The sequence below is a fragment of the Malaya genurostris genome, chromosome 2, assembly GCF_030247185.1.
Source record: "Malaya genurostris strain Urasoe2022 chromosome 2, Malgen_1.1, whole genome shotgun sequence".
In the NCBI taxonomy this organism is placed as follows: domain Eukaryota; kingdom Metazoa; phylum Arthropoda; class Insecta; order Diptera; family Culicidae; genus Malaya; species Malaya genurostris.
Genome location: NC_080571.1, coordinates 19417464 through 19433855, shown reverse-complemented (window position 1 = coordinate 19433855; position 16392 = coordinate 19417464). Strand labels below are relative to the sequence as shown.

At 37.4% G+C, this 16392-nt stretch overlaps 1 protein-coding gene across 3 annotated transcripts in view; it reads left to right on the top strand.

Annotated features, from left to right (window-relative positions):
- The window catches only part of LOC131427607 (mucin-2), a 103028-nt gene that overhangs the window by 57475 nt on the left and 29161 nt on the right, over positions 1–16392 (top strand). The window contains exon 1 of one of the 3 annotated variants that reach the window (XM_058590956.1): positions 8857–8940. The exons of the other annotated variants lie outside the window; for them this stretch is intronic. The gene's annotated coding sequence lies outside the window, so the exon portion shown is untranslated. Of the gene's footprint in view, positions 1–8856; positions 8941–16392 lie in introns of those variants that run through there. 3 annotated transcript variants of the gene reach the window in all.

Sequence of the window (16392 nt, the reverse complement as noted above, 5' to 3'; positions counted from 1 at the left end):
GTTTTCTTCAGTAACAGATGTTGTTGGGCGGCCAGGGATCTCATCATGATCCAAGCTTATACGACCACCTTTGAAGCGTTTATACCACTCGTATGCCTGTGTTTTGTCGTGAGTACGACTTACTTTACTATGGGGTGCCTTTTCAAAATTAGCCATATGGAAGAATGGGCAGAACTTAATCGTGAATATCTCGACTTGTATTAAAGGCAGCAACATAATTCTTTCACCATTTCATCAAAAATATGATCAGGAATTTGGGATAATATTTTGAACAGTGTGAGATAACCACAAGCAACTCAAATATTAAGTTTTCTCAAATTTTGAAAACAACGCGAAAAACTCTTTACTTTTGCTTTTTCGCGCAAGGACGACGATTTTGAGGTAGTCAGGCACATATCTCCAACTGACTGCGTATAAAAGGGGAACTGTGGTCGAAATTCGATCATTTCTTTTTGTGCGTTGGATGCAAGCAGACGTCGCGGGACCAGCAGCTTCGGAGAGTGCACCTTATGCGTGGTTAAAAACCTCAAACGCTCAGGTCGCAACTCTCATTTGGACTTCAGTCGTCAGGTGGAGCAGTCGGCAATAGAAGCAGACTTTTTGCGTAGTATAAAGCCTCAAACGCTTAGGTCGTGCTTTCATTTGGACTTCAATCGTCGGGAGCAGTCGTCAATAATGAGAGCAGACCTTTAGCGTGGTGCCAAACCTCAAACGCTCAGGTGGTGCTCTCACTTGGACTTCAATCGTCAGGTGGAGCAGTCGTCAATGAAAGCAGAACTTCTGTTCTTGGTTCTAAATTTAGTTCTTGAGCTTAGGTCCAGTTCCTTATTCTAGAATTCTATTTGGTTCTTTTTAGAACCATAATAATACTCTCAAAGAATTATGCGAAATTTTGCTTTACTGTACTCTATACGGCCCATTTTTATTATAAAGAACTATCTAGTTATTTCATTATATTTAATTGCGTTTCAGAATGATTAATGTAACTAATCTGTAATTTAGTCTAGGCGCATCGTTTGAAATTCTAGTAGTGAAAAAGAAGAAAGTTGCACAATTCACACAATCGATCAACTACCAATTAGAATTCGGAAGTATAAAGAAAGTGTGTCAGTTTTATTCGTATTCACCACATCCAGTTATGTCTCTGACATTACACACCCGTACTTTTTCCTAGACACGATTCACCAAAGGCCTTTTCTAACATTTTCAACGTTTTCGTTTTGATGCACGCACGTTGTTCTAAATTTTCATCCATTATAAAAATCGCCACACGAAAATTTTTCAATTTCTTTGTATAGACGCCAAACAAAAACTAATCGTACGATATGCGTCAAAATTTGACAGAATGTGTATAAAAGTGTTGCCAACGTTGAGAGATTAAAAGTTTACCGATTGGACAAGCGCGGGAATTTTAAAATGAAAATTCCGGTCCTTTTTAGATCATAAGGTATTGTGTAGTGAACAATAGAACGATCTCGAAATGAGTGAACCAAACGAACAAAAGCTACCGCTGACACGAAAGAATACAATTGTTGTTGACTTCAGGCAGTGCAAAATTCGACCTTCGATACGAGAACTTGAGAGTTTGCTTAAGGAGCAAATGCATCTTGACATTGAACGTGTGCATTTACTTCAATGCAATAAGACGAATAATGCTGTTTACATCCAGTTTTATAAAGAGTTGGATGCAATTCAATTCGCAAAAGACAATAACAATGTGCACTATGTGAAGCACGAGAGCATTAAGTTCAACCGACGACACGACCAGGCACTCCGAAGAAAAATCAGCATTAAGACTGTTCGCTAACGATTTACCGCCAGTTACCACAAATCTAGCGACCCCTTGTAAATGATAAAAATAATTTTCTCGAGCAACACTGTTTAAGTTGCTATGGACTAGTTACAAAGGAACCCCAAAACAAATAAACATGTTTTGAAAGCGGTGGAATAGTTCTATTAGTGTTCAACTTTGTCCAAATTAAGCAGAAATGCATTTAAATGAACTCGATTTTCGGAATTTAATCGGAACTATGGATGAAACCAACGAACGAGGACAATGATCTGCTTCCAGCGATTCATCCGTACACTTCAACTGCTAGCAGTAGGATTCGGTGTAATATACCTGGGATTCGGTGTAATATGCGATGTAATATATCTGGGCAGCAGCGATGCCAACCCTACGGATTTATCCGTAGATCTACGGATTTCTGTCTTTTCTACGGATCTACGGATGAATCATATGAGATCTACGGATTTAGCATTATTTTACTAGAAATCTCCTGATGTAGCATTATATCTCTTGATTTCAAAGGAAAATTATTAAATATTGTTACATCGTCTGCATATTTTTTTCGCTTGTTCAATTAAAATTGTAATCATGCATCTATTAGCCATCGATCTGTCATTATTGGAAGCCTGCTTTTGTGGACTAGAGCTTAAAAAGCTTTTGGATTTATGTAAATGTACTAGTATAAGTACACTTGGAACCAAATCTACGGATTCGACTTCAACGCAAAGTGGCATCACTGCTGGGCAGTAGGATTCGGTGTAATATGCCGGTGTCAAAATTGTTTTGTGTCGGTTGATTGCGCAGCAGTAGAAACAGTATTTCACCTTGTTGGCCACTATTCCAGGATTACTAGTGAAATTCCACAATGAAATCATTTTACCGTACGTTATGCAGGTGCCGCAGAGCACTAGCTCGTTGTCGGTCATTTCCATGTCTTCCTTCTCACACAACGGTTTCAAGTCAAGACCTGAATTTTGAATTTGGCTTTATAAAAGACATAACTCATACTCCTCAATTTTTACATTCCGCTCGAGTCAGGTAAATCCATTAAAATGTTCCGTAATATAATAACCGATCTGAAATTTATTTTGTTTACATTCATCTTGCCTTCGATATGCAGTAACCAAGGATATGGTGACTGTTATTCAAAATCAATAAATATATCAACTTGTGCTGCCAGTTTAAAAAAATTCACTAGCGTTTCCGATTTGACATTTCCAGTTACTGAGGGGTAGTTAAATTTACGATACAGTTTTGATAGACGAGTGGCAGGTCGTGTCGCCGGTTCAACATTCCAGTATATATGGAAGATAGTGCTATAGAAGTGTGTGTGCATGATCTTCACTCAAGCGTCACCGATTCTAATATTCGCAAAACTATGTCCTAATACGGAGAGATTCTCTCTATCGAAAAAGAAAAGTGGAAGAATTTTTTCCCCGGTATTCTAAATGGCGTACGTTTATTACGCATACACTTGAAGAAGCCTATACCTTCTTATGTGATTTTCGGTCAAGATACAAGAACCCCCTGCATGACACCCGTTTCTCAGAGATGTCTGAACCGGTTTTCATAAACTTAGATTCAAATAAAAGGTCTCATTACCTTCATACATTTTTCTTGAATTTCATTTCGATCCGACTTCCGGTTCCGGAATTGCAAATTTATGAAAAAAATCAATTTTCTCGGTAATTACTTAATCGATTTTCACAAACTAAGAAGCAAATAAAAGGGCTTGAAATTATTTAAAAACTATAAGGATCAGCCCCATGGGGTTGTTCGAGCATTGATGTGAAACAAGGCAACCAAAATTTCTAATGATCGACATTTTCAATCAAACAGTTCAATCAATCGTCACACTTTTAAATCCGCAATTGCACGAGAGCCTGCTTAGATTGATCTCTATTAGGTACCAACACCGAGCACGCGAACTTAGAATATAAACTCTGTTTGTCATGATTTGTATTTGTTTTGTAGCCGACGAAATTTCATCAATATCCCAAATGTATGCAATTATATCTTTGTACATACTTGCGATACGGATTTCGATATTTAAGCTTCTCTTCGCCAAGCTTGTGTCCAAGTTTTGTATTAGCGCAGTTATTTTTATAGCGTTAAGTTCCTCTACCATTACTACCATTCTGCGATTTCGGTTGAAGCGATAAACTTTTTCTCATTATTAATCGAGTTCATCTTATATAAATTAGAAAGTAATCTAAAGCATTCTTTCAAAATGACGATGCAAAACTAGTACGCTTCGGTACGTGCGGCTTTGCTCCGTTCGCAGCGAACTCTGTTCAATTTCGAATAGCGTGCAGGGTTGCCACATTTAAATCTATATTATTCAGGTGAAAAAAAATGTAAACTTGTAAATCTTTTATCCAATTTGTACCTACTTGTTAGTGTTATTACCTTTCTCATATAGAAATTTTATGCAATCACTTGAAAAATTAACTAATGAAAATTGGCCCAGAGCCCGATCAGATGGTCGAAACAAGTTTATAACAAAATGTGATATTTATTTCACATAACAAAATTGGTTTTATATTTGGCTGGTTAGCTGTTAAAATAACATAAATTATATCTAAAATTGGCTTAGATGACAACTAAATTGTAACAAAACTTAATATGTTAATATCAATATTATATCCAAATTTGTTTTTGAATTCTGTAGGTTTTTCATTATTACCAATTTTATAGTGCGTAAGATTTCACCGTGCAATTCTAAAAATAGATTTGTATGTGCCATACAATTGCATACCTTTAGGCGATTTTGCTTGAAGTAAAAAAAAGCATCCGGCAATCGGAACCAAATTTGAACCGGGAAGTTTGCGATTGCCAACATACACTTCGAATACACGAGACTGTGAAGGTTACCTATGAGTGGATGGAAATATCATCAATACATGATAAGCGGTGTTTAATAATAAAGCTGAATGTTGATAGTTTCCATCGTCGCACACTTCTTGCGTTGCTTCTTTTTAATCAGTGAGTGTTCATGTAAGCGGGTTTTTGCGTGGGGTATGTAAACCTGACATGTTTAAATGGTTATACGCTACAGATTAAAAGTTGGTTTGTCTTTTTTAAACTGTATATTCCTGTAAATAATGGCATACGTGATAAAGCATGATCGCAGATTGCCTAAAATAGCTACTTTGCCTAAATTGAGTGCTGAATATTTCTATTAGCTATTCCTGGAATTCATTCTAATTTTTGTTCTTCTTTGTACTCGTAGCAGTGAAAGTAATTATACAGTCCCTTACGATAATGATGACATTTACTCTACTAAATATAAAAGTGGCAGTTCAAAACTGGAGGAGGATCTTTTAGCGACGGAAAAGATTAAATGAAATGTAATTGTCATTGTTTCTTACAGGGTAGATTACATGCTACTGATACCACTAATAACATGTTTGTGCATATTTGATCAATTCGCTCAATTTTCTAAATACAATTGTTGTGCGTGTTATATAGATGTGAAACGGGATGTACATAGGTTTGATGTTTACCTATGTATAAACATATTTTTTATATGACTTAGTGAAAATTTTATATTGCTTTAAATCAGTTGAAACAAACGGAAATTATTTTAAATACAATACACTTCAGATTCATATGGGATTAGTTTGATTATTTTGTTTTAGATTAGCACTACCTTTCTTATACAAAAAAGCGTGAAAACCAACCTAACATTCCATACATAAATCGAGTGAATGAGACAATAATGTGCACATAATTTTCACGTAGTTAACTAAATCGACATATACGAAATATGAACTGTTTCATAGACCATGATTATCAGCTACTGGATTTTATACGGTTTCGATTTCCGGTTACGGAATAACGGATTTGTGAAATCTGTGAAAATAGCTACCAACCAAAAGTTTGCAAGTTTCCAGTTTATTTTTAAATTCGAGGCTTGTGATGAGTGATGACTACAAAATTGTCCTACAGTGATGAACGTGAAATTTGCAATATTGGTCTTATTGTTTTCGATTACACCCAAACCTCCGTTTACGGAAACTTTTTTTATGTTACCTCTTTTTACGAAGCAAATTCCAAATAACGTAAACTTTTTTACGAACCTACTTCGTAAAAAGAGGTTTTTGCATACAAGGAAAAGGATTTCCGGCTCATTTATGTTCCACGGAAACTACTACAATATAAGTATTTTTGGAAAGGGTTTGACGAGTAGATGTCTGAAAATGATGTAAGGAGTGGTTCTGCAATCCTAGATGACGACTTCCGGTTCATTGATATTTCATGAAACCCCTTACAATATGGTTGTTTTTGGAACAGATTTGATGAGAAGATGTCCTCAAATGGGGTTTAAAGAGGTTCTGAAATCTACGATGGCCTCTTTGATATTCATTGCAAACCCTTGCAGTATGGGTATTCTCGGAACGCATTGGATATGTAGATGTCGAGGAAGGATGTTTAAAATGGTTCTAAATTCCAAGATGGTGACTTCCGGTTTATTGATATTTTTTAAAGATCGTAACAATTTTGATATTTTCATATCGGGTGTTATGGTTAGATGTCGGAAAATTTTGATGAAGTGGTAAGAGTTAGTTAAACAACCTGACATAGGCAAAAAGTTGACATCTTCTCATCAATCCTGTTTCAAAAACACCCATATAGTAAGGGTTTTTATGACATTTCAATGAACCGGAAGGCGCCATCTTGAATTTTGAAGCTATTTAGAACATCCTTTTCCTGCAAATACTGATGATTTTCGTTCAAAAATTATTCATTATATTATACATACCCAATAATACATTTACGTAAGAAAAACTTTTTTACGTTGAAAATTCCAAATAACGTAAACTTTTTTTACGTTGAAAATTCCAAGTAACGTAAATTTTTTTTCGTCATTATTCGATTTACTAACCCCCGATTAAAACGTAAATGGAGGTTTGAGTGTAATATGTCAATTTATGTTGATGACCAAATAGATTTGCTTCGTTCTAACCGATCCCTGGTTCCGAAAATCGTAAAAAAACTACTAATTGCACTATAATAATGCAATAAAATGACAAAACGAACGACACATATAAACTCATTACTAAAATATGTTGTTTTTATATTAAAGATAGATGAACATTTTGTAAGCGAGTGCGCTTGTTAAATTTAGGAATTATTCACGATTATTCTTTAATTCGATAATTCATACTTAAATCCTAGGAACCAATGGCGGGGTGTTGCTCTTCTGGAATTTATATAATTTTGCTCAGTTGGCATAAGTGTAGAGTAACTAATTGTATTCCAAATATTTGACCTATATTGGAACAAAACTATTTTCAAAAAAAAATTTGTGGATTCCGCTGTTTCCTAACATAACTTCAGTATTCAGCAATTTGCTTCTATATTTTGAATAATTTTGTCGTATTTAAAAAAAAGCGATATGTTTATTTGCCTCAAGGTGCGTTTTATCCCATCTTTCCATGTTAGATGTCAAGACGATAAACAATAATAAATATTTGACTTTAATAGTATACGTTTAAAGTAATTGTAACAGACTGTGTTATAATGTTGATATTGTGCGTTATTATAAACCGACAAATATACTGTATAGATAACTGAACATATCACATTTTGATAAAAATAACAACTGTTAAAATAATTTTGTTATAATTTTGATATGTGCATTTGATCGGGAGGGATTAGTGTTCTATGTCATTTGACACAGTTCATCGAACTGAGCAATGTATGTGTCTGTGTGTGTGAGTATGTGCCAAATAATGTCATTCATTTTTATCATAGATGGTTTGGTCGATTTTCACAAACTTAGGCTCAAATAAAAAACTCAAAGATTCGCAAGAGTCATCCATATTGATACATAATATATTGGACCATTACCGTAGTGAGGGTGAGGCGAGTGAGGCCAACAGCCGGGGGCGCCAAAACATGCTGAAATCGAGAAAAAATGTACAATTATTTTATGAAAAATTCATTTCATGAGGTTTTTTTTCGGGAAAACTATTTGAACTAGATTAAGTAGATTAGTACTATACTGCTACCAGAAATCCGAATCATTATCATTGATGAACATGAAAATGCAATTTCACAGTCATTTAGAATACAGAACCGCCATTCATCGACGACCGTAAAAATTATTTTTTATGAGCAAGAGACGCTCTCTTCTCGATTGTGGTTGTGAACTTGGACCTACCAAAGATCTAATTCTCAGAGAGCAAACCTAGCAAAGCCTTGGTATTACATTCCTGTAGTGGAATTTGACTTTCTGTTTCAACAGACTTCGCAGCCGATTCAGAGTGTACAGAACCAGTGCATGGCTAGTGCTACGCGATTCTACTGACACTACGAATCCTTCCAGGTCGGGGCTCGAACATACGACAACTGGTTTGTAAGACCAGCGCCCTATGCATTGAACCGCCAAACCTGCGAACCTCTTAAAAAGCAAAAATTATATTTTTTGAAAGGTTCGCAGGTTAACGCAGGTTTCAAGCTCATTGTCACCACGTGGTAGGCATTTGATTTTTTAGTGGTCACGACCAACGGTTTACGAACTGCGTTGTCAACCTCTTATGGAGTGTCTTGGAACCGATCAAACCTGCTTGTTATCATACCATAATAACAGTTCAAGCGCGTACAGCCAGCCGATCGATCCGGTTTTAATCACTTCGACCGCACAAGAGCCGATGATTACCATGCTGATGATGATTGTAACTGCTTACTACGAACAAAATTGAGATTGCGTATTGAATAATTCCTTGCATCGTTATGCCAATGATGCAAGTGCGAGTGACTGTCCTCCCTCTTGTAGAAAACAGACGTGACATGGGTAGGAAAGGGTAGGTACTTTTTTTTGTATGGCAGCAGCAGATCAGGAAGCTGGGTCGCGAATTGATGTTGTCCAATGCGATAAGAAGCTGCTTGGTTGGTTGATTCGCCCTTGTCCGAGCAGTTTCAAATTGCTTTGCTGGCGCGACATTCCTGCCGTAGGTTTCCCTCCTTTCGCTCGTACGAACGGTGAAGGCTGAACGGTTTTGGTTGGGTAGTCCAGTTTGGCGTGTTTCGCGAGTAGAAAAATCTTTGCAGTGCTGAACTGATCAGTGAGGTGTCAACAAACAGTTTTGTCACGTGAATGTTGATATATTTGCGAAGGCATTTGGATATCATAATAAATTCAGGTAAAAATAAACTTTGGGTAATCATATGCAGTTTGCACATAAAAATACACTCTGAAATATGGAACATTTTTTATTTTAACGTTAGTCACCGTTTACAGCGAAAATATCGTAAGTGAAACTCTGAAGGTTTACTTTTTCCATTAGGACCTGACTGGTGATTTCTGCTTCGGTTGATTTATTTGTAACAGTCACCACAGCTCCAAACGTTTCACAAGGGAATATTATCCAGAAAAGAAATATTGCGGGACTAATTAGCTGGTGGTGGTGGTGGTGTGAGATGGTGTACAATTTAAACAAATATGTGAGGTAAACACTTTCGAATGCCAGGTGCTATGTCCGATTCGATTAGATAGAAAGAGTGTCAGCTTGGTTTGACCTGCCCGTTTCAAGATGTAAATGATTATGCTCGACCAGAGTTGGTTGTTTACAGATACAGAAAACAAAAATTACAGACCAAAAAGAAGGCCAGTGACAAAAGACAAGAGATAAAAATTAGAATGAGATTCAGGGAGAGATATGGTCAAAACCCTAAAAGTACGAGAGCATGTGTTATTATGCTGAAACTAGGCATAATAATTTGCCGAACACATCAGTAAATAACAATAATACCGATAATCAGCAAAAGCGTTTGCCAAGAATTGAAACTAGATGGCGGTGGAGACATAAACATGCCTTAGCTGTTTCGTATCCAGTTTCAGGCCAATACAGTATCAAATGGCTTCAGAATTTGCGTGTGTATAAAGAAATATAATTTTCTAGTTTTAAAAACGTCGAATTTAATGCCACCAAAATTTCATTTGCTTTTCTTGCATTAAAATGAAGAAGCAGCTGAAAGTTAACCAATGTTAGACAACGCCGTGATTAAGAAAGTTCCAAAGTAATAGATGAACTAGAATACCAGAAAAATTCAAGGATTATAACATTTACAAAGACTGTTTACGAACGCCAGTGAGTGACTAACCAGTCTGTCTCCTTGCGCCTTGAAGTTATGAAAAAGGCACTCAAAACTTTTGAATGTCGTATAAGTGCAAGGCAAGAAAGATTTAAAAGCGTATTTACCTTTCTCTATTGAAAGGATATAGGATTGCTGGAAAACTTGGCTTTTATTCAGAGTCCGAGAGACCCTCATTGCAAGTGTTCGACAATCCAAAACGTCGAATGTTATGAGGTAAATCCGGTTACGTAGCACCATTGACATCGAATGTCAATGATCATAGTTTCAAGGTGAGCCCATGTTTTTGGTGAGAGTTGCTAGGACCCTTCGAAAACATCATAGGAGTACTTTATCGTTAGAAATGTGTTCAAGCCAAACATCAGAAGCGATCGAAAAGTGACGAGAGGAACGATAAAATCACCTTGTGATATCCACGACAATCACGAACCAACATTGCAAGCGTATTCAAAACTCATTTTCGAATGCAAATAAGCAATAAGAAATTCTACCTCATCCACCATACAGTTAAGATAAAGTACCATCTGATTTCTATCCGATTTCCGACAACTGAGTCATAACCTTGCTGAACAACGATTATAAAAGCAATGTTATTACTTCTTCCTTTTGTCTTCAATATGAGAATTATGCGAGAGCTTGCATTATCGTGATGAAGAATGAAATTTGCGTCTTGCGTTTGTTTTCGTTATATTACGAAAAACCCTCTGACAAACAAATGGTGGTGTACCAATCAGAATTGATGGTCTTATGATCCTCTAAAGCAACGGTAGCGATATGTCCGTTTATACCGAAAACACAAGCCACCATTTTTCGCTTCGAGCTTGAACAACTTTTGTTGAATTTGGTTCTTCTTGGAACACCTATACAGTTGACTGCTGTTTAATTCCGGGCTCATATGAGTAAATCCATGTTTCGTCACCTGTGTAAACACCAAATTTGTAGCACTACGATTGAATTTTATTCAGCATTTCTTTGCACCAATCGACACGAATCGTTTTTTGAGCGATTGTCAAATTATGTGAGATCCAACGTGAACATTTTTTCACAAACAAATGTTCATGCAAAATAACATATAAGCTTTTCACACTAACAATGTCCAATTCTGTCACCATATTACGGTACGTCACATGGCGAGCTTCCGTTATCAGAATTGTCACAGCATCGATGTTTTATTGCAAAACAGTTGATTTTGAACAACCTTCTTCGAATCCATCGACCACGATTGAATTCGTTATACCAGTTTTTTACAGTCCATAGGATAGTGCTACAATGCCAAAAGTCGAATTAAGTTTATTTAAGTACTCTTGTCTTGATAATAAACGAAGAAAATCGTAAAAAATCATTGCACGAAAATGTTGACGATTCAATTCCATTTTTTTTGCTGAGATAAAATGTTCAACTCACTGTAAACAAAACAAATAGCGCTCGAATGACAGACAGAACTGAAGATGGTAATGGTTAAAAATGTCAAACATTAAGATGGAAACGTCAAATCCACTGGGCAACACCAAAGCTAAATACATAAGTAACAACTTACGTACGGCTTACTTTACCCTGAACAACAATTCAGAAGTCAGTCATGTCAGTTTTATTCGTATTTACGTCATCCAGTTATGCCTCTGACACTATCCATCCGTCTTTTTCCACTAATGAAAGGCAAGCTTAGACCAGCTTCAGAATAGAAAACAGTTCAGAATTGACTTTTTCTCAATATGCAACACAAAAACAGAATGGAAAAAAATTGATGACAGGAATTGAAACAATTAAAATTTGCAAAGAATTAACAAAACAGTAGGGGCATTATTTTGCGTTATGTAGTCATTTCTCTCGTGGGAAGTTTTCTCAAGGGCATGATTGATCGTTGTACCAAAGATAAGCTCAAGACTAATATGTCCCATACGATCCATTGAACAATGCTCTGCCAGTAATCGTAAATCAGTAGACTCAGTAATAATGTAATTTTACTGACCCTTCGTTGATTACACAGTTTGAAAAAGTCTTATGATTTTACATCTTTTAAGATTTCACACAGATTTATATTCAAAAACATGTAAAATTGTATGATTTGAAATTATTACAAAGTTAACATAAATTAATTAATCCCTCTTTCAGTTTTTATACTTTGGAACACATCTCAATATATTTCGAATAGTTGAAAATTATTGATTCAAACTTACTGGTCATAATCAAAAACTCAAATGAGAACCGCTACACTCTAGTTATAATTCTGACCGGAGAGAGATCTGGTTCAAGAATGGCTTTTATCGTATCAAAGAACGCTCACTAACAACTCTTCACACGATTCTATCAGTGCCATCAAAGAGAAATGGATATCATCGCAGCAACAAAAAACCGGCATGGTTCATTTAACATAGAATAGACCTCAGTGCGAGAGCGAATTTCTCTCGATGACCTGTCTGAGAATCAAAGGTTAGCTCGCTGCTGTGGGGATTCTCTCTGAAGCAACAAACGGTCGCTTATTCTCGTTTCGCGATCCGATTCTGTATCATTTTACTATTGCCGCTAATTCTAACTATGTGCATATAACCTTTGTATAAGTTATGTCTATGAAAATGTATGTAAATGTTCCACACAAGGGTTTTGAAATATTGTAACAACTTGCGATTCTCTCTTGATAAATTTCACACAGCACCAATCATTATCAGACTGTAATTTTTTTAAGGGCCGTGAAATACTCAGAGTATGAAGTGGAACGTAGAAATGTAGAAAAATTCTCTCACGGTTCATGCATTTAGAGACTCGAGTTCTTGCAGCATCTTCTACCGGATTGAAAATGTTGTATACAATATTGATAAATATCGAGCAGCTTCTGTCAAATTATCGGCAATCACCAACACTGATTTGGTTATCTAGTTGATGTCCATGCCTATTCATTCTAACTTGCTCACTACCAACAGTGAAGACAATGGTAGACTACTTAGCATTTGAAACTGAGCAAGCAAAACTTCAAGTGACTAGGTACGGTTATTCAATTGACGATGCATTCTAAGAGCTTCATTTCAGTATGACAACAAAAGTCAAATGGATATGCTGACAGTCAATGGCCACAACATAAATTCCATTGTCATCTAATAATATTCGATTGAAATGAAGTTTTACGCACTGATCAGAATATCTTCACTACGGCAAAGAAATTACGACTTTACTCGATTTATAATGCTCAATTGTTTGTTTACCATATTTTGAGTGACCTGATCGTTTTGCACGATGACGACACAACTGAGCTATTGATGAATCAACTTAATCTTTGACAGCTACCGGTGACTTGTTTTCACTGGAATGACAAGGAAAACAATGGAATGATACACGAATAATATAAAACAGAATAAAAAACGATGCGGAATCAACATGTAAACAAACCACTGATATCTGTCAAATGATGCTCATCCAGTTTTTTTTGTGAGGTTATGTAATTTTCGTGCAAAACCTAGTAGAAGCAACAAACCATGTTGTGCTGGATGTATATATGTGTTTGCTTCTTTTCTAGCTTGTGTTGTTTCCATGGCATTTTGCCGGAGCTAATAAATTTTAAGTAAATTTTCCTTTTTTTTTTGAGAATCACTGGATACGCAACAGAATTGCTCATACTCAAAGACATCATATTAACAAGATATCCAGCTCTCACAATTCACGATCAAACCATTAAGAGCCTGGCGCCCTCCGCATCGAATCTTGTACATACAAGTACGTGAGATAAATGTCAAATTCGAGCACGCGAAAATAGCAGCACTGCGCACCCAAACAATTTTTTTTTTTTTTATTCAACAATATAATATAATTTTTTTGGCACACTGCTTAAGCTCTAAGATGCCGGTTTTTTCTAATTTTAGTTAACGACTAACATAAAACTGTAATATTGGTGTTGAAATTGTCTATTCTCGAGAATCCAGCCTACAGCTGGCAATCCGCAGTGGTTGATGAACTGAATATAGCGTGTGTCTTCCAGATGACGTTGGTAAATATTTATGCTGGCCGCATCCTTTGGTCCGTATGGGTCCGCGGAAAACACCCCCAGGCTACGAAGACCCGGCGGGTGGCCCGCATGCTGGTCATCGATTGGAGCGGTCTTCCATTGGGGTTGATTGTTATGTTACGGAAGAGAATAAAAGAGACATAGACTAGTAAATATTGTAGAAAAACGGGGTAAAAAGGGGATATGGGAACGAAATGCCTAGAAAACGACAGAGATCTAATTAGTTGACAACGAGATGGTGAAGAGACGGGGAAAGGGAGAACAGAAAAGTTAGTGACAACAAAAAGATCTAGTTAGTTCCAATGAAGATGGTGGACAGGACGAGGGGTCGATAGAATCGGGCGGATGTTAGTGTCGAACCTGCAGTTGGAGATTATTCTTAGCCATAGTTAAAATATCGTCGAGGAATGGGAGGAACTTTCTCTGCAAGATATAATAGATTACACTTGTATACGAATGTGTTTAAGGAATTGGTATATGAGAAGCATGTATGAACTATCCCGACTCGCCAACACATCCCGAACCGGAACCTCAGGCGGTCTACCTCGGGCCCTAAGGGATTCCAGTAGCTTCGACCTGGCGTCACGATACTCTACGCACGACCACACGACATGCTCGATGTCCTGGTAACCGTCGCCACAGGTGCAGAGATTGCTCTCCACGAGCCCAATACGCCGGAGATGTGCGTTGAATGTATAATGATTTGACATGAGCCGCGACATAACACGAATGAAATCGCGACTCACATTCATCCCCTTGAACCAAGGTTTCGTCGATACCTTAGGGATAATGGCGTGTAGCCATCGTCCCAGTTCGTCATTCGTCCATGAAGTTTGCCAACTTTCGAGAGTTTTCTGACGAGAAATACTGAAAAATTCATTGAAGCAGATTGGTCTTTCATAAATATCACCTTCTAATGCACCCACCTTAGCCAATGAGTCTGCCTTTTCATTGCCCGGAATGGAACAATGCGAAGGGACCCAGACTAACGATATTGAATAAGACCGTTCAGATAAAGTTCTCAAATGTTCCCGTATTTTCCCCAGGAAATATGGGGGATACTTTCCTGGCTTCATTGCCCGGAGAGCTTCTATTGAGCTTAGACTGTCCGTGACAATGAAGTAATGGTCTTTGGGCAAGGTTTCAATGATCTCGAGGGTGTACTGAATAGCAGCTAATTCTGCGACGTAAACTGAAGCCGGATCACTGAGTTTGTACGAAGCGGTGATGTTCTGATTGAAGATACCGAAGCCTGTGGACTCGTTGATGTTTGATCCGTCAGTGTAAAACACTTTTTCACAGTTGACTGTTCTTAGTTTATTATAAAAAATATTAGGGGCCACTTGAGGGCGTATGTGATCCGGAATTCCACGAATCTCTTCTCTCATGGATGTGTCGAAAAACACAGTAGAATCAGAAGTATCCAGGAAATGAGCACGGTTGGAAACAAACGAAGAAGGATTAATATTCTGAGCCATGTAATCAAAATACAAGGACATAAAACGGGTTTGAGAATTAAGCTCAACTAACCTTTCGAAGTTTTCAATCACCATCGGATTCAAGATATCGCATCGGATAAGCAATCGGTATGAGAGATCCCAGAATCGATTTTTCAACGGTAAGACGCCCGCGAGCACTTCGAGACTCATCGTATGAGTCGATTGCATGCAACCTAGGGCAATACGCAAACAACGATACTGAATTCTTTCCAGTTTAATGAAATGGGTGTTCGCGGCGGATCGGAAGCAGAAGCATCCATATTCCATTACGGACAATATCGTTGTTTGGTAAAGCCTGATCAAGTCTCCTGGGTGGGCACCCCACCAAGTTCCGGTTATTGTGCGAAGAAAATTGATTCTCTGCTGGCATTTTTGTTTCAGATACCTAATGTGACATCCCCAGGTGCCTTTGGAGTCGAACCAGACTCCGAGATATTTGAATGTGAAGACCTGAGCTATGTTTTCACCCCCTAGTTGAAGCTGTAGTTGTGCTGGTTCTCGCTTCCTTGAAAATACAACCAACTCAGTTTTCTCCGTAGAGAACTCGATACCCATTTGAAGAGCCCATATGGATAAGTTGGCAAGAGTATCTTGTAACGGCCCTTGCAGATCGCCAGCTTTGGGTCCTATAATAGACACAACGCTGTCGTCGGCAAGTTGTCTTAGCGTGCAAGATGTATTGATACATTTATCGATGTCGTTTACGTAAAAATTGTATAAAAGGGGGCTTAAGCATGAGCCCTGAGGAAGACCCATGTAACTGAATCGTATTGTCGACAAATCACCATGCGCGAAATACATGTATTTCTCGGACAATAGATTGTACAAAAAGTTATTCAAAATTGGTGAAAGACCATGCTGATGCAACTTCTCAGATAGGATATTTATGGAAACTGAGTCAAAAGCCCCCTTGATGTCTAGGAAAACTGATGCCATTTGTTCCTTACGAGCAAATGCCATTTGAATTTCTGTTGAGAGCAACGCAAGACAATCGTTCGTTCCTTTTC